The sequence below is a fragment of the Podarcis cretensis genome (genome assembly GCF_951804945.1).
Source record: "Podarcis cretensis genome assembly, chromosome: 13".
Classification (NCBI taxonomy): Eukaryota; Metazoa; Chordata; class Lepidosauria; order Squamata; family Lacertidae; genus Podarcis; species Podarcis cretensis.
In genome coordinates this window covers 37,047,938-37,067,726 of record NC_137182.1, presented here as the reverse complement: position 1 = coordinate 37,067,726, position 19,789 = coordinate 37,047,938, and the positions used below count along the sequence as shown (strand labels likewise).

At 47.4% G+C, this 19,789-nt stretch overlaps 1 protein-coding gene across 1 annotated transcript in view; it reads right to left on the bottom strand.

Moving 5' to 3' along the window:
- Positions 1 to 19,789, bottom strand: part of SLC17A7 (solute carrier family 17 member 7) — a 56,052-nt gene that overhangs the window by 19,647 nt on the left and 16,616 nt on the right. The gene's annotated exons all lie outside the window — the stretch shown is intronic.

Below are 19,789 nucleotides of genomic sequence, written 5' to 3'. Positions count from 1 at the left end.
CTCTGCACCTTGCCTTCAGGTGAGAAAGGGGGCATCAGCATCCGCATCCTTTTATTTGTATGCCACCTTTCCACAGTCAAAACAATGCTCAAGGCGGCTTACAATATGAAAAGATTTACCATATTTTTTGCTCTATAAGACTCACTTTTTCCCTCCTAAAAAGTAAGGGGAAATGTGTGTGCATCTTATGGAGCGAATGCAGGCTGCACAGCTATCCCAGAAGCCAGAACAGCAAGAGGGATTGCTGCTTTCTCTGCGCAGCAATCCCTCTTGCTGTTCTGGCTTCTGAGATTAGGAATTTTTTTTCTTTCTTGTTTTCCTCCTCCAAAAAACTAGGTGCGTCTTATGGTCTGGTGCGTCTTATAGAGCGAAAAATACGATACATAATTACAAACATAGCAAAATAAAAATAAATAAAACACATTAAAAACTACATAACCAAACTGAACAACTGCCACATAAGAATAAAGATACAAAAAGTTAATATCAGTAATATGAGTTAATATCAGTAACAGCAAAACCTCCCAACAAAACTTTCCCCCAAATACCCCAGTTCTTGCTGGGCAACAGGTGCAGCAGCAGTCCTTATGAAGCCTGTTGGGCCCTGGGCCCGGTGGAGAGAGGCAGGAAAGGGGCCCTCAGGCTCTCAGCAGAGGAATCCTCCTGTTTGATGCCCTGCTTCAGGGAGCACATTATTTGGGGATGGCCCTGGGGACGCACTCTTCGCCCTGCCCTCCAGAAGGAGGGTTCAACTGGGATAATTCTGAAGCTGGAAGATGCACTCTTTGCCACAGCTCTCAGTTCCTCCATTTTCATTAATGTCTCCCCCTCTCCTCCTCCTCTCACTTCTCTGTTTACGAAGCACCTGAAGTATCACAGAGTGAGCCAGTCTGTAAACCACACTGTGCAATTATGCAGAATTGGACAGAAAGACAAGAAGGATCCGGAATTGACGAGATCAAAGGTTTGCAGAAGACTGGGAAAAGTTTATCCAATATAGGCAAAAACTGAGTGATAATAAAATTACGTTTGTAAGCTTTAAGGAAGCTCTGTGAGGGGAAAGGGTTAAAAGGGCAGAAATGTGTAAAAAGTAACAATAGGAAGGAATGGCAGACAAATTGAGGGAAGTCAAAAAAGAGAAGTAAGATGTAATTAAGATGTATGGAATGTATAAATTTGTTTTTGTATTTGAAAACTAATAAAAATATAATATATATATATATATAAAAGTAAATCACACTGTGCAAAGTTGGAGTTTTTATTAGCGAAAACACAATCTCCACGGACTTGGCTGGGTGTCTGGCCTTATGAGCACCGCATCTCATTCTTGGTGGTTTTACTCCATGGAATCAGTTGCCAAGACTAAAGGTCCCCACCTCCTCACAGCCGTCTATGTCTCCTCCTCTCCAGGGCTTTCTCCAAGCAATCAGAGACTGTGCCTGCACGCAGCCAATCTCTGCTCTGCTCTTTTCATGTATCTCCTGGTTCTGGGAGACAGGGTGGAAGGAGCCAGACTCACCTCTGCCTCTTGGCCACCTTCCTCCCACTCACAAACTTTAGCTTCTGCCTCTGATTCTGGACTGCTCTCTGCCACTGCCTCTTCCTGCTCACTAAACCATGTTACCCCTTCAGCTTCTGACACCTCCTCCTCCCAGTCTTCTCTCTCTTCTACCGCTGACCACCCATTGTTGTCCCACCACCACCACTCCCTGGGCTCTGAGCCTTCTTCCTTGGGGATTCCCCAGCTGGTTCCTCCCATCATCCCTCTGTGTCCAACCTGTCTATGACATAAAACGCTGCCAAAGAAAAGTGGGGGGAAGGGGAGGCAGAGTCAATGTGATGGGGCTACATCTGCGGTTGTGGCAAGATCTTTTTCGGGCAGCGCTTTGCATACAGGCTCTAGAACATGGACAACACGTCATGCATACCCTGGTCTGTGTTGACTGTTGACTGTTAACTTGGGGTTGGTGGATCTGACCATTTTGGTTTTTCTCAGTTTCCCATATTTCCATTCTTAAATCATTCATCCATCCATCCATTGCATTCATATCCCACCTTTTCCTCTAACAAACTCAAGGTGGTGTACAGTGGTACCTTGGGTTACAGACGCTTCAGGTTACAGATGCTTCAGGTTACAGACTTTGCTAACCAGAAATAGTACCTCAGGTTAAGAACTTTACCTCAGGATGAGAACAGAAATCGCGTGGTGGCAGCAGCGGGGGGCCCCATTAGCTAAAGTGATACCTCAGGTTAAGAACAGTTTCAGGTCAAGAACGGACCTCCGGAATGAATTAAGTTCTTAACCCGAGGTACCACTGTACATGGTTCTTCCCCCCTTCTCAATTAATTCACACAACAACCCTGTGAGGTAGGTGAGGCAGAGAAAGGCAGTGACTGACCCAAAGTCACCCAGTTAGCCTCATGGCCTACTAGGGATTTGAACCCTGGTCTGCCAGGTCCTAATCCAACACTCTAAATACTACACCATAGTGGTTCTCCAGTTCTTCACATTTCCACATCAGTTTTGTGATATATATATTTTTAAGTCCTTATGAAAATTCACCAGCATTTTAGTGTGAATGTCTCTTAAAGCACACATTTTAATGCAGCTTTGCCTCAAACGCACCCTGTTGCAAAGAGATTTCCCTTAAGATAATGCATTTTTGCACACTTTGATCACTGTATTTTTTTACTTTTATGCACACATTTTACACATATGCATTTTTGCACACATTTGCTTGGCAGGAGTACTGCCTTGCAAAATTCAGAGAAGTGCAAATTTCACAGGACGATATTGTTCCATTCTGTGTACAGTGGTACCTCAGGTTAAGTACTTAATTCGTTCTGGAGGTCTGTTCTTAACCTGAAACTGTTCTTAACCTGAAGCACCACTTTAGCTAATGGGGCCTCCCACTGCTGCGCACCGCCGGAGCACGATTTCTGTTCTCATCCTGAAGCAAAGTTCTTAACCCAAGGTAATATTTCTGGGTTAGCGGAGTCTGTAACCTGAAGCGTATGTAACCCGAGGTACCACTGTATTGCTTCAGAAAGTGTGAGTGAGGAACGTTCACCTTTAAATGTGATCTGAATCTGAATTCTCCCCAATCCTTCACGCTAACCAGTGGCGAAGCTGCATGCTCCGCTACCGGGGGCGGAGAGCAGGCGTGGCATGGCTGGCACCCCGGGGGTCGTGGCACACGTTCTGGGGTCGTGGCGCACCGCCTATGGGGGCTTGGTGCCTGGTGCGCGGGGTGTGTGTGCAGCGCATGTCCAGGGGGGCTGCTGCGATGGCACCCCACTGGAATAGTGGTGCTGGGGGCAGTCTACTCCCTCCACACTCCTGTTCTTCTGCCAGTGACGCTAATATGCCTTCTGTGGGGCTGCCTCTGAAAATGAGCTTGGAAACTTCATTCGGTGGCCCCGCTGGCGTCCGGAGTCCACTCTTGCCAATCATATCTCACTCACTTTAGAGTTTCACAGAACTTTTCAATGTTCAGTGTTAAATGAAGAAAACTGGGTGGAGGAAGGGGGAAAGAGGGTGAGGAAGGCCTCCTGCCATGGGGAAAGGCCCATTGGCAATAGATTACAAGTTTTGAGATGGCGACTTAAGAAGTCTTGCAGACTAATGAGGTTAGTTTGGGTCCAGTGCAGAATCAGGCCCAGACAGAGGGGGGGGGAGCCATATGGGCCACTTGGCCCGGGCCTCCGATTCCAAAGGGGGCCTCTGTCAGCATATTCACAATTGCAGGGGATGCGCTGGGGCGAAATATGCAGGTTCAGTTCAAGCCTTGAAATAAAATTATTTGTCAGCATAACTTTTGTGAAAATTATTTATATACTTACTTATTTATAAGACTTCAGTTACCCCCAGGGTAAAAAAAGGGGGGGCACATTATCTACCTGGCCCAGGCCTCTGCCTGGCTCTGCAAGGTCCTGTGCAGAATCTGTTGGTTGACTTCCCTCAAAGCAGTGTTGCCACTCCATTTTTAAAATACAAAAGCCAGCAGAAAAAGGCTCCTTACCCCCCTTGTGAATTATAGAAGTGGGGAATCTCAGGTCTGGGGGAAAGCGTGGCCCTCCAAGCCCCTCTACGTGGCCCTCAGAAATCTCCCCAGACCACACCCTTCTCTGGCCTTCCTTCACTCCCACAAATGTTTCTGATTGGAATGTGTCTCTGAGCTCTGACGGTGCCTCTGGCCTGCCCACATGTAGGATACAGAAGTGTGAGCATGTGTACAAACTGGCCTCCTGTGCAAAGGTAAAATTTACATGCATGGCTCCACCCACATTTGCCTCTGGCCCCGCCCACCACAGACATGCGGTCCTCAGAAGGCTGCCCTGAAGGGAATGCAGTCCTCTGGCTGGTCCTCTGACCCCTGGCTTCTTGGAGCTCAACACGCCAAAGCTGTAAGGCAGAGAGCAGAAAACGAAGAAAAGTGTGGCTGTCCTTATTCTAGGAAAGCAGGAGAACTGTTTTGGATGACAGGGAGCTGCATATGGACTTGACAGGAGCAGCAAAAATGGGATAGCTATAGCATTAGCTAAGCCCACCATTGCATCCTTGTAAGGAACTGTGTCAGGTGACTCTGCGTAGATGCAGGCAGTCGGGCCAGACTGACCTGAGAGCAGAGAGAGTGGGCTCAGACACGGGGAAGGTCCCTCCTTGCCAAAGATTTCAGAGGGGCTTGGAGCACCCCCAAGTCCTCGTCCATCACCGCCCCCTTCCCGCTCTTACACACTGTCTCATCAGCCTGGTGGGGAGGCGGCGGATGCCCACGCAGAAGCTGTTCCCATCAGAGCTGGTGCAGATGGGCTCTGAGCTCAATCTCGGCACTGGGCCCGAGAACAACTCCTTTCCCTTAGCAACGGAGGTGACAGAAAGGCCTTCTTTCTGAGCCCCTTCGTATTGTCCCTTCCCCTCAGTCCCTCGTTCCTCCCTGCCCTCTCCTGCACACGCAGCCTCCGCCAGGTCCATAAGCCAACAAGTGTTAGTGAGTACAAATATGCGCCTGACATTGCGCACCCATCCTATACGTTTAAAGCATATCCCGCCCGCCTCCGGATAGTCCTGGAAGACGTCGTTTGCCCCTCACAGAGCTACAATTCCCAGCAGCGCATTTAACAAAATACAGCTCCCAGCGTCCTTTGAGGCGGCAGTGGCGGAATGTGCTTTAAATGTATGGTGTACATGCAGAGTCCATATCTTAGCAAGGAGGGATTCTTAAAACAATTGGGTGACACTCTTCCCAAACCCCCTAGTTACAGGAGACTATGGATCATAATTTGGCTAAAATTGCAAATAGGTGGCATTGTGAGGTTGTGGCCCAGGGGTCCTGAGCTTCAGGTCCTTTGTGTCAGGCCCCAGATCTCTGGTTTGTCCCCCATCCAATTTTTATTTTTTATTTTTTAAACCCTCTGCTGGCATGCTGCAAAGTGGCTGCGTGCACACCTTACATTTGAAAGCACATGACTTCCCCTAAGGAATCCTGGGAATTGTAGTTTGTTAAAGGGTGCTCAGAATTGCAGTTCTGTGAGCAGCAAACTACAGTTCCCAGGGTTATTTGGCAGATGCCAATTGGTTTAAATGTATGGTGTGCGCACAAGCCCTAGTTGTGCTAGTACGACTCCAGGCACACACCATCTTATTTTGCCCCCAAATTTGTGTTGTGGGCCTGTGTGCTGAATTCTTTAAGAGCCCAGAGTAGTGGCGGTGGTTAGAGGGAAGAGGGTTCTGGATTTCCCCCTACCTTTCTCCCCACATCACTGGAGCACTGAACACCCCACTTTTCCATGAAAACTTGTTTAAAACTGTTCAACCTAATCCAGCCAGGAACTACAAGTGACTGTCATTTGTCATGTAGCGGTGAGAGCATTTGAGCGAAAATCCTTGGCACAGAGCTTGCCGAGTGACCTTGGGCCAGATATTAAGCCTGGCCTCCCTCACAGGACTGTTGTAACAATACTGAGCTCATTGGATGAAAAAACGATATAGAAATCTGATAGGCTATGCCAGAGTTCCGACGCTGGTGGCCGCTGTTGCTAGGATAGGTTTGTTTCCTCTTAGCCCGCCCCCTAATCTGATCCCACAAGCAAGATGACCATTTGGATTACACCTTTAACAGGATCTCAGCGTACAGAAACAATTTGGCTAGTGACTAGTTTCCCGCCAACTTGTCAGGAAAATCTTTGCCTGCTAGATTTCTACACATTCCGGAGCCCTTCCCGAGGGCAGCATTTCAGACTGCCTCCTTAGGGTCACTATTTTTTAAATACAAAAAGCCCTTTTCGCTGTCTCTTTAACAGACAACTCATTCTGCCTCAGGAAAAAAAAATCTGAAAGACTGCCATTTCTTCAAACAGTGACTAAAGCACATCATGCATCAACACCCAAAATGCTCAGGAAGATGTGCTATTATCACATACCAAAAAAGACTCCTGAAATCACATGTGCGCACAAACACACATCGCTGGAAACACCCCTAAGCAATTGGGTGCAATTCGTCTGACATTAAACCATATATATTGCTTGAATTACAACAGCAGTCCTCGCCGGTGGGGGGGATGGTGTTTAGGTGACAAGTTTTGGGTGGCGACATGCTGCTTTCAACCCTCTCTCTCTAAAAAAAGAGCATATTGTTTTCTTGTTAGCTGGCAATGCCATCCTTCCTTACTCTCTGAGAAATACTTTGGGGGACCCAGCACCCCTCCATCACACGCCTCTTGATCTGATTTTATAGGGCACTCCTGTGCTACATGATTTCATTTCAATAACTGCTGCTTATGTACGTATATTAATTTAGCCTAGCCTTCCTGCCAACCTAGCAGTTCAAAAGCATGCAGTGCAAGTAGATAAATAGGTACTGCTCCAGCGGGAAGGTAAACAGCATTTCCGTGCGCTGCTCTGGTTCACCAGAAGTGGCTTAGTCATGCTGGCCACAAGACCTGGAAGCTGTACACCGGCTCCCTCGGCCAATAAAGTCTGCGACTGGACCTAATGGTCAGCGGTCCCTTTACTTTTACCATTACCTCGCAGTGCTGTTTCTGATATAAAAGGGGGGAGGGGAGAAAAGCATACCCAGCCCTGAGCTCCTGGGTTTGCCACACAGGAGCACATGAGACCAATTGGCTACCAGTCAGTTTCCAGGCCCAAATCAAAGTGCTGATCTGGGCATTTTGGAGGGAGATTCTCTGCCTTTGTCCTCTTGCTGCTGCCTGGGGAGATAATGCGACTATAGCATGGAAGGGGAAAAGGAGTTGTGGATCCAGGTTGCTCCAAGGGTTGGTTGTTGTCGTTTTTTGTTGTTGTCGACACCTTTGTTTTTTTCAAAAAGCGCACGCACGGAAAAATGGCTTCCTTGCTTTGCTGGAATCATACTCCACTCTTCCCCTCCTCAAAGGAGTTGCTCAAAGCAGCTTTCAGCTATCAAAGCACACATAACTGCAAGGATGATACAGCCATTACGAAAAAAAGAAATTAGCAAAATATAAAAGCAGCAGCAACAACGAAAATAAAAATAAATGAAAACGCAGCAAAGCCACCTCCAGACTGCCAGGGGAAGATTCAAGGGCATACTGGAAATTTAGCTTTTGCACGACTGAAGCGGATGAAAGCTCCATAACGCACAAGATCCTTCCGGTTAGGAAGCTGATGGGGAAATGCACTGAAAAGTGTAGGATGAACAAATCATTAGCAAGCAGACTTTATCAGCACGGTGCCAGCAAATCACTGCTGTATAATGTTCACTGCTGTATAACCTCCCTGGGAACTAGGCAGAAGGCATGCTCAGTAAAGACCAGACATAGACAACCCCTCTACGTATGCTTTGTGCAAGCAAATCTTTTTTTTTTTTTTAAATAATATTTATTAACATTTCCAATAAAAACATACAAATACAAACAGCAACAATAAAAACAAAAAAAACAAAAAAAACAACAAGTATAATTTCAAACCTTAATTTTCTCAACCTATTTTCCCCGACTTCCTCATACCTCCCCGTTTTGTATTCTAATTTCATTATCCAATCAGCAAATCCATTCCCTTGTTTCCCAAAAGTTTTTTACTAATTCCATTCCTTTTCTTACTCAAGGTCTCTGAAAACCACATTATTTTTAAACCCCTGTCAATCTAACATTCACTAATCTTATAGTATTTATTAAGGTAGTCTTTAAATTTCTTCCAATCTTCTTCCACTGTCTCCTTCTCCTGGTCCCGGATTCTGCCCGTCATCTCTGCCAGTCCCATATAGTCTGTCATTTTCATCTGCCAGCTTTGTGCAAGCAAATCAGGCTCAATAAACAGGCCTTATGGAAGAACTCCAAGAGCAACACCAACAATAAGTATTTTCTTCCTTTCTTTTGAAAGAGTTGAATCGGTCACACCCAATCAAATAGCTTCCTTGCTTGAAAAATGGAAGAAGATACACCCAAGTCCTTCCAAAGAGGAAGAGCGCCCTCTACTGGTTGGGCTACACACCCTTCTCTCTGTAATACAGCAACACACACACATGCACACACAGACACACACACACACACACAGTCCTGCGCTGGATCTTGCCCGACTTTGGATATGATCCTTTTCACTGACGTCAGCTCAAGACGGCCGTGTTGGCAGCTTAGTAGGCGAGGTTTTAAATATCCCTGGCTAAGCTGCCCACCGCCAGCAGGTTTGCAGTGACCTTGGGTGGTGCCATAAGCTTATCAGCCTCCGGTTTCTTGCCTGGCTTCACGTTCACACCACCAGATCCCGGCACCAACCCATTGAAAGCGCAAAGAGAGTCCCAAAGACATGAGTGCTATAATGATCATGCGCAATGGTGACCCAAAATCAGGCATGAACTGCTGAATCCTGGGCTTGCTTGATCCCAGAGAACCTGACCTTACTCTCGGTTGTGTTCTTCGAATTTCACCCAAACAACTTTATCCTGTGCAAAATAAGGGACCCCTAGGCCTATTATAAACAATGGGCTTATGCACACCTAGCATTGCATATGATTGGACTGCAAGTGACCTAACCTTTCTGTCATGTGTCCACCTGACGGATCGTTGCATGTGCCAATCATACGGACAGATTTCCCCCAGTTAACTGAAGACACCATCTCCTAAATAGTCAGTGCGGGTGTTGTTGTTTTTTTACCCACCCGCAAAATCAGGGCCTGTCCCTCACGTTGGACAGGTTGGACATTTATCCTGGATACTGGCTTGGAAGGCAGTGTTCCTAGACTGTGTGATACTGATTACCTCCCAAAAGCACCAATTTACCTAGTAAGCCGGTCTAGATTTAGAGGCAGGCATCTGCCTTAGGAACTGGGCATGGGGGAGGGCCATTGGGTTTGGGGAGGGGCACCTGTCACAGGCATTCAGCTCAAATGTCTGCCCGATAGCTAAAACAAACAGTTCACTTGTAAGGCTGACAAGTGTTGCATTAATGGACCAATAAAATGTTTGTTTTTGTGCATTTTGAATCATATAACTTTAACTTTAACTTATATTAACCTATGGTCTGTGTGTGTGGTTTGGGAGCTGCACGGTCAGGGGAAAAACAATGCTGTCCAAGGTTGCAAAGACTGTGGAGAGAATAATTGGGTGCACTCTTCCACCTTGGATCAAATCTATGCTTCCAGGTGCCATAAGAAAGCTGCAGAGATAGTGTAGGATAGTGCGCACCCCGGAAATGATCTCTTTCAGCTTCTGCCTTCTGGAAGAAGGTACAGGGTTATAAAGACTAGGACTAGCCACCTGAGAAACAGTTTCTATCCAAATGCGATTTTGGTTTTAAATGCAGTGTAAGGTAGTCTTTATGTGAGTATATTGTATTCAATTATGGGGTATCAGAGTTTTTAGGGGCTAACCAGGCTGGGATAGCTGGGATAGCAGGCTTGTGGATTTTTGAATGTCTGATGTAAATTTTTTCAATTTCATTGTTCTGTATGGGACAATGACAATAAAGATTATTGTATCGTATAATTTGTAGAGTTGGAAGAAACCCTGAGGAACATCCAGTCCTGCAATGCAGGAATATTCAGCTGTCCCATACGGGGACTGAACCTGCAGCCTTGGTGCTATCAGCATCATGCTCTAACCAACTGAGCTATCTCCTGCCTGCCTACCCACCCTTATTATTGGGGTCTTCCCTCCTCTGGTTTCCCAAAGGGCAGTTTAACATGCATTCCCCTTCCCACTTTATTCATGGGGAAAGTGATATCCCCAGTGCTCATTCAACAGTGTCTATGTAAAACCGTTGTGAGCAACTGTGTAAATCTATCATTTTTATATAACAGGGATAAATCATGCATCCAAGCTGGGAAACAGAATACAAATGCAATTCAAAAACCTAAAGGCTTTCAAAAATCAAAGCAAATTGAGGAGATGCTAAAGATGCTCCTTGTCTGGGGTGCTGTATGGCCTTTTTGAACACCCTTGGCTATACACTATGGCTTCTGATTTGTCCTACAGCTTCTGGTTCCTGTCTCCCCTCAAGGTGCTACCCATAGCCCAGCCTGCAGAAATGCAGCAATGCAACCTATTCTTGAAGGAGGCTGCCTACTGCATCTCTGCATGAGTCTGTACTCTGGGAGTGCCTCCCTCCCCTAACAAATAAAGTGAATTCAGTGTCTGGGAAGATGCAAACAGATTAAACTGGCAGCAGAGTTAGTCTAAGAAAAGGTCAAAACTCTGGGGGTTCTTTGGAGTAAGAAACACACACACCCCGAAACCTGGTGGGAGAATAGTATCTGTTGGAGCAGGTTTAAGCTGCGAAACCTTCACCTAAGCTCAACCTGTATATTTGCAATTAAATGCATATGCCGTATTTTTCCGTCTATAAGACTATTTTGGGGGACTCAGATTTAAGAAAATGGGGGGAGATCTATCCATGTATAAGATGCCCCCTAATTTTTGACATTATTTTTAAGGGGGAAATTATATACGGAAAAATACGGTAGTTACAAAACACACACTCTTATTCAAAGGAAACCAACCTAAAAGTACTCACTGGACCCCCTGAAACCACACCATTAGAGTGTGCATAACAATTCTGTTGTATTACATTTTAACACCATCATTCAACCCAATGGTTCCCAGGGCAGTATACAAACATATTCCAATAAAGTATAACATTATCCATGTAGATTTTCTTTAAAAATCATCATAACACCAATAAGCATCAATAAGCAATTTGCGGCAAAACATACATTCCTGCAGCAGACAGACCAGCTCTTTAATCCATCCATTGCCAAAAGCCTAAAGGAAAAAGCTTCACTTGCTGTTGGAACTGTCAACATGGAGGAGACTCCACAACAGAGGCGACATGACGGAAAACCAGAGAAGGCCCTGCATCCCATTGCCACACAATGAGCCACCTATAAACACACATGGTGTATGTGTGTGCATAATTATATATTACACCTGCCTACTGATCTATATCTGATCAGGTTGACTTTGGTCCTTGGTCCAATAAACCTGTTTTAAGGGTGTCATAAGCCTCTTTGTGGGTTCCTTAGGAAATTGCAGGACAGAAATTGCAGGAACTAGAATTAGGAATCTCCTGATCTGTGTGCTGCTGCCCTGGGCAATGAGCCACCAGGTCCATTGGGAGGAGTTACTTTCTGGACTGCATACCTAGTTTCTAGGGTGCATCTGATGCCTGAGGTGGCTGTCTCACCATGACTGATGCCTGGAGAGAACTCGCCCACCCAGGCTGGCCATTGGGTCCTCCAGAGCTGGAAGGACCATAAAAGGTTTCCAGTTCTGGCAAAGGCTTTAGCTGTGTGTGAATTGGAAGCTGTCAAAGAAAGACCAGCATTGAGAGCCTGGCAGGCGGCTCAGCCTGGAAGGGGCTCCCTGATAGTTGAAAGCAGCGCTAAGCCCAGAATTCTCAGGGTGCTACCTGGTTGTGGCTCTTTTGGGGTAACATCCAATCACATACCGGCATAACTCAAGATTTGAGGGCCCAAACCTGAGATCTACAGGTGGGCCCATGGCATGTCACAGAGTGGGCCTCCTCCTTTAAACCAGTCCTCAAAATGTATTATTTCAATGAATGCTGCCTCCGCCATCCTTATTTCACCATTTTTATCCCGCTTTTCTGCAACAAGGCAGCTCAGGGGATAAGACTAAGAGCAGTCAAAACAAAAGGAGATAAAGCTGTGAAACAGAGAACAACAACACCACCAAGGAGATACCAACAGTTAAAAACATTCCTGAGCTAAAAAAGACGAAGAAGTTAGTCAAAAACGTGCTGGAATGGAGCTGTCTTTAAATTTATAGTGCGGATGGGGCATTGTGGGTGGGTGGGTGCAAAGTGGTGGCCAGTCTGGGCATAAGGAGAGGCCTACTAAAGTCCCATCACAGTCCAGCATTCTGTTCTCACAGGGGTGAACCAGATGCCTATAGGATACCCCAAAGCAGGCCCTGAGCACAATAGGAATTCTCCCCACCTGTGCTCCCAGGCAGTTGGTATTCAGCTTGGGGTGGCGTGTGATATAAATGCTTCCAAAATTCTGATATGTTTTTTCCCTACAAAAGGTGGCAATCACATACCATCAGCACTTGAAGTGTCTAAAGCTAAACCCCTAGCACAGTTATTATATGGGGCTCAGATTTGGACAGGCACTCACCTTGGATGTACAAAACATTTAATTATTGGCTTCGGCTAAATTTAAACCCCACTGGTCTAACTACCCTTAGTACCACAAGATTGTCATGAGAGCACTTGGACTAAAATTGTCCACCAAAAGCTTTACTTTTCTGGTTTATCACCACAACAGTTATTAACACTGGGCTTCAGTAAAGCCAATAATTTAACTAGACAGCGCCTATATGATATCGAGCGACAGAATAATTTGGCCACGATAAGGAAATTTTGTCCATGGTATGATTATTTTCCACCTAGTCATTTTGACACGTTGACACCCTACTTGCAAAAGTTAACAAAATACAGATGCACTTTCACTTACACAAGAATGAATATACTGCCTTTGGCTGTACTTGAGGGTCAATTTTGAAAAATTCCGCTGGAAAAATGGTTTTGTCCATGTGGAGATGGCAGTATTGAGTCAGCGGCTCATGTGCTTCTGGCTTGCACTCTTTATAAAGATTTGAGGAGTGCGGTTATTACCCCTCTACTATTCTCCATGCCAGATGCCAGGTCGCTCAACCATTGCTACTGTGTCCTTTCTTCTAGCAGATCAAGATAATCAGGTGACAGCAAAAACTGCAACATTTTTAGCAGGGGCAATTGGAATAAGATTGATTGTTTGGTTATTGATGTAAACCTCCAAAATGTATTCTGCATAGTTAAGTTCTATCTTCAGTACATTTTATTTTATTGCTATGGCTAGTGGCTGATGCAAATAAAGATTCTTCTGATCTGATCTGTGTAAGTGCTTATAAACTGATAGGCACTTGCCCAGCTGAGTTTGTTATTGTTTAGTTACAAATGCACAAGCTGAATAGTGCAAAGCAAGCAGGCTCCCAGTGTGCCCACGGCTCCTGCTTGCCAACCACCTGCGACAAACCAAACTTCTTTCTCTAACTGTTTTCAAAACTGTTTTCTTTAGTTTTGCTATCCAGGTGGGAGGGATGTACAGTGGTACCTCGGGTTAAGAACTTAATTCATTCCGGAGGTCCGTTCTTAACCTGAAACTATTCTTAACCTGAGATACCACTTTAGCTAATGGGACCTCCCGCTGCCACCGCACAATTTTTGTTCTCCTCCTGAAGCAAAGTTCTTAACCCGAGGTACTATTTCTGGGTTAGCGGAGTCTGTAACCTGAAGCGTCTGTAACTTGAAGCGTCTGTAACCCAAGGTACCACTGTACTATAAATCCCAGTGTCTTGGGGAAGCCACCAGACCAGTGCCTTTTGCTTTAGGCCGCATCAGTTCTCAACATGTGGGTCCCCAGATGTTGTTGGACTACAACTCCCATCATCCCTGAGCTCTGGCCTTGCTAGCTAGGGGTGATGGGAGTTGAAGTTCAACAACATCTGGGGACCCACAGGCTGAGAAAGGCTGCTTTAGGGGAAGGACTGTAGCTCACTGGTAGAGCATCTGCTTTGCATGAAAAAAAAGTCCTGGGTTCAGTCCCTGGCACCTCCAGATTAGGCTGGGAGAGACTCTCTGTCTGAAGCCTTGGAGAGCTGCTGCTAGTCAGAGCCAATAAGGAGCTAGATGGACCAAATGTTCCATCAGTCATTGTCTGGCCTAGAGCCAGATCTCCCATTGCCCTTGACGGTTGCTCATGCTGGTTGGGGCCAATGGGAGCTGGGGTCCAGCAACATCTGGAAAGAAACCCAGGTGTGTAATTCCTGTCCTTGTGGATTTGCCCAAGAACTCTGGGAACTGTAGTTTCCTGCAAACGGAACTACGACATGCGGCAACCTTAACAAACTACAGCTCCCAGGATTCTGTTGGGGAAGTAATGCACTTTAATTGGGCCTTAGATGCTTGGTGTGTGCACCACCATTCAGCTAACCCCTGTGGATTTGCATCAACAGGAGCAACAGGGACGTGCACGGCCTCCCTGTGTGGCTGTCTTATCTCGCTGGTATTTTTGTCTTCCCTCTCCTCCTTTCGCAGTGTTAATGGAACAGGTGTCAAAAATGGCACCTTGTCAGTTTTTTTGTGTTCCAAAATAGAATGTGGAGACGAGGAGGTTGCAGAACAAGGGAGGCACGTCTCTCTTCCTCCACTTCCCTGCCCTGCCCTGAGCCTTTTCCCTTTGCAACACAGCACCCCCTACAGAACGCTTTGTGTCCTGCTCCTTGAGGAACAAGGACCAGAAGACAAAACCTGGTGCGATTCTGAGCACATCGCTGCATGCGTGAGAGAGAGAGAGAGAGAGAGAGAGAGAGAGAGAGAGAGAGAGAGATTGTTGGCATTGGATAAGAAGGCAGCGGGGAACATATGGAGGTAGCTTTAAAGCTCAGCACTTCTGTACAGCAGCCAAAGCCTCTTCTCCCAGCCTCCCCCTCCTCCTCCATCACCTTGCTCATGAAATATGCAGCAAGGAAGCCGAGAATAACACATGCGCAAACACACACGGGCATCCGGGCACACGCAGTTCCCCCCTTCCTAGAAGCATCCTGTTCACAAGCTGTCGCTGGCAGGCGTTTTACACACGCACGCACGCATGCATGCGCGCACACAGAGGACTCGGAAATTTGGGCAACATCTATGATCTATATTTGTTGGGCGGGGTGGGGGGAGAAAGTCAAAGAGTAGGTGATGTGCCAGCAAAAGGAGATGGAGAATCAGCCACGACCCTGAATAGTAACATCAGTGCTGAGCAATGTGTGCCTGACCGCAAGAGCATGGTGCTTATGTTTTTTTTGGGGAAGGAGGCCATAGCCCAGTGAGCAGAGCATCTTGTTATGCATGCAGAAGACCTCAGGTTCAATCTCTGGGGTCTCTGCCGACAGGGCTGGGAAACTGGGAGTGATGCTTCAGAACTCTCCAGCACGGACTGGCAATGGTGCGCCAGGATTTCAGGCGAAAGGCTACCTATGAAACCCTGAAAGAGACACTGCCAATTAGTACAGATGATACTCAGATAGATGGACCAATAGTCTGAGTGGGTATAAGGCACCTGGGACATGGAGAGAGGGCCTTTAGACTCTGGACTTAATCATCTTAAAGGGGACCCCTCCCCCTCTTTAGAGGGCATCGTGTATTACTTCAAAATGTGGTAAGTTGGCCCTGCTAAACTCAGGGCCACCATAGCTAGCTAGCAGGGACAGTCAGTGGAGCATGAGACTCTTAATCTTAGGGTTGTGGGTTTGAGCCCCACACTGATTCCTGCGTTGCAGGGGGTGGACTAGGCAACCCTCGTGGTCATTTCCAACCCTACAATTCTATTATTCTATGTTTCTATTATCATTCTGCTGCATGGAGTCCTGGGCATCTGCCACAAAGTCCCACCCTGGTGGTGCCACTGACCATAGACTTAGAAAATGACCAACCACCCGTTAGTTATCCGTTTCAGGCTGTGTGTGACTTGCCTTTTCCACTCCTCTGGGAGATAAGGGGACAGGGATTTGTAGTCTGCAGCAGCAACCTGAACCTGTGTTGGGGGGGATTAACTCCTGTGTTTAATTCCCTACCAGGAAGGTCACTGCACAGCGGGGAGGTTCAAAGGGTGGGGGGTCTGAAAGCCACAAGGATCCCCTTCCAAGAAGCAGTCAAACCTTAGATTTGACACCTGGCAATGAGGGCGGAGAAAGGCAGCAAAAAGAAGGGGTGGTGGTGGGCATATATATGGGTTCTGATAGTAGCTCAGTGACAGAGTAACTGCCTTGCATGCAGAAGGTCCCTAGTTCTATCCCCGCCATCTCCAGGTAGGGCTGGAAAAGATTTCTGAAACCCTGGAGAGATGCTGTCAGCCAGTGTAGAAAATACTGGGCTAGATGGACTTGCGATCTCACTCTGAATACGACAACTTCCTTAGGCTGTGATTACAGGACTGTCCATTTTTTCCATATTATATTTTTTTAGAGAGAGAGGGCTGCCATGTAGAAGTTTAAGCTTTGCCCAGCATGGTGTCTCCATGCTGGGGAGGAAGCCACGCCTCGTGAATTTCTGTCAGCCACATGTTTCTTAACTATCCCAGTGTGCTGGAGTGGTTGAGAGTGCTGGGCTAGGACCAGGGAGGCCCAGGTTTGAAGCCACGCTCAGCCATGGAGACCACAGGGTGAGCTTAGGCAAGGCACTCACAGGGTTGTTGTGAAGCTACTGGTGTGGGATGTGAAACACAAGAGCAGTCAAGTACAACATTCCTAGAGTGAACATGTTTACACATGGGGAGGAATGTTTGTCCAGCCAGCAGGTAAACTTCCTGTTTCCTTCTGGGCTGGGACAGACTTCTTCTGCATGTGACTAGAGGTGGGCGTGGCCTCACCTGTGCAGGTAACGACAAAAGCACAGGGCAGGGCAACTCTCTCTCTCTCTCTTTGTCTACATGCATCGAAGAAGCAACATCTGCTTAGCCAAAGATGCCCTCTTGGCTTCCAGCCAAGAGAGGACAAAGGGGCTGTCTTCTTATGGGATAGTTTCCAAGTGTATGTTACTTTTCTAAGCTAAGTCTGCCTTCTGGGATCCGATTGTGAACAGAATGTGAGTAAACTCTTTTTATACTTTTATAGAAGATTATGTTGTGTCTTATCTTTTATGAGGGAATAAGGGGGACGCAGGTGGCGCTGTGGGTTAAAGCCTCAGCGCCTAGGACTTGCCGATCGAAAGGTCGGCGGTTCGAATCCCTGCGGCGGGGTGCGCTCCCGCTGCTCGGTCCCAGCGCCTGCCAACCTAGCAGTTCGAAAGCACCTCCGGGTGCAAGTAGATAAATAGGGACCGCTTACCAGCGGGAAGGTAAACGGCGTTTCCGTGTGCAGCTCTGGCTCGCCAGAGCAGCGATGTCACGCTGGCCACGTGACCCGGAAGTGTCTCCGGACAGCGCTGGCCCCTGGCCTCTTAAGTGAGATGGGCGCACAACCCCAGAGTCTGTCAAGACTGGCCCGTACGGGCAGGGGTACCTTTACCGTTACCTTAAGGGGGAAACACCAGAACAGTTATTATAGAGGCTTTAGCGAGCCTGAGCAAACGTATCCACTGAGTTTAAAAAGGGGAATGTTACTCTGCTAAATTGTGAACCTGTTAACACAAGTTGGAAAGGCTATAGTCAGACAATATATCCTCTCCTGCATCCCTGAACATTCCCACAAGTGGCAGGTGACACAAAGGAGCGCAGAGCCTCCCCCAACACATCAATGCGACTGCATGCCCCCACCTTGCTGCTCCCCTGCCCCATCCCTGTCCAGGTAAGCAGCAGTTCCTGCCCTGCCACACACACGGCTACTGGACCAGATGCAGCCCTGCTTAGCTCCAGCAAGAGGGGTGCAGCATGGGCCCTATGGCCACAAGAAGAACCCTGATGGATAGAGGCAATGGTTTATTCCTGTCAAGTTCTTGCAGCTGGCCAACCAGGTGTCTAGGGAAAGCCTGCAAGCAGGGCCTGAGGGCAGCAGCAACTCTCCTCACTTGTGACACCCAGTGACTGGCATTCAGAAAAATACTGGCTTTGACAGTGGGGGCGGAACAGAGTCACAGTGGCCAGCAGCCTTATGTCCAGCTAGCAGACCTGCCTCTATTCCCTCCCGACGACCCTTTCACTTGGGACCCCTGGAGTCCTGCTTGCCTCAATGTAGAATGGGGAGATATATAGGTGGGATGTCTCGATTGTGATGACAGTGGCTCAGCTCTGTCCGCAGAGCATGAGACTCTTAATATCGGGGTTGTGGGTTTGAGCCCCACGTTGGGCAAAAGATTCATGCATCTGCAGGGGGTTGGCCTAGAGGTGACCCTCATGGTCCCTTCCAACTCTATGATTCTGTGAGTGGAAATCAGCACACCTCTGACACACAACAGGGGAGAGTTTTCGCCTCCTGCCTCACTTATGAGCTTCCCAGGAGCATCTCGTTGGCCGCTGTGTAAAGTCGGGTGCTGGAGGAAATGCACCTTTGGTCTGAGCAGGTAGGGCTCTGGATATATTCTGCAACTCTCTTGAAAGAGGTGTACATTCGCAAGTTCAACATGAGTTTACAGTAGGCTACAAGGCATTTTTTCAATGCATTAACTTTTTTTTTTACCCTGTTCTGCTAGGGGAAGCCAGTGCAAGGACTCCTGCTAGAGCAACAGGCCTTTCTCCCCTTTCTCTCCCCCCCCATGCCTCCCCCAAATTCGCTATGAGTGGGACAGGAGACCCCCCAAAAAAAAACAAAACAAAAAAAAAACAGTGTGGGGTGGGAGAGGAGAAGGGAGATCTTACTGCCAGGCAAGCAGAAATGGTTGCAATCTCCTTAGCACTACTTTGAATTCCCACCCAGAGTTTTTGCTTCTTTAAATGGCCACCTTGTCGGCTTGCTCTGAATTTGACTTTTGGACATTTCAAATCATCTTGCTGCAGAAGCGCGGCTTTAGGAACACTGCTCAAGAAACTGAAAACCTTCGGTCTAGTTTAACTAACCAGGCAAATCGGGTCAAGAATCAGTGGGCTTCATTCATACTTGATGGAATAAGATTTTATTCTGTGAGCCACCCTGAGATCTTATGTTGAAGGGCAGTATATAAATGAAATAAATAAACTTGGCATGCAGAAAGTCCCAGGTTTAAGCCTTGGGATCTCCAGCTAAAGGGGCAAGGGGGGTGTCAAAGACCCTTAGTGGAGCTCCTGGAAAGCCACTGCTAGTACGAACAGGGCAGGGATGGGGAACCTCCAGCTCATGGTCAACGGTGGCCTAGGAGAATTTTCAGTCTGGTCTTTGCACTCCCCCCTCAGGTGATCTCATCTCCCCAGCCAATGCCCCTTTACCAACCTCAGGGGCTTTTGCCTGGTTGGAATTAGTTTTTGAATGCAGAACATGCATGCTTCTTGCATGCTTGGATGGAGGACAGAGAGGGGTGCCGGTGCACGTGTGTTGAGACAAGCCTCCTTTGCCAATCCACATTCGTTGCCCTGTCCACTTCTACCTTTGGCGCTGCCCACGCCTGGCATGTGGCCTCTGGAAGGTCCTCAGGCTGAGTGAGTTTTCCCACACCTGGAGCAGACGACAGATAGTCTGCCCTGGTGTGTGAGGCAGCTCCCTGTGTTCCTTAGCTAGGTGGCAATTCTTCTCTGGGCTTCCTGTCATAGGACCATGTGAAGCAGCCATCGGTGCTGTTCAGTAACTGCACCTGCTCTTGAGATCTTCAGGGGGAAGGCATTTCCTGAGCTCTGCTCCCTGACATGTCCTGCTGGCATCT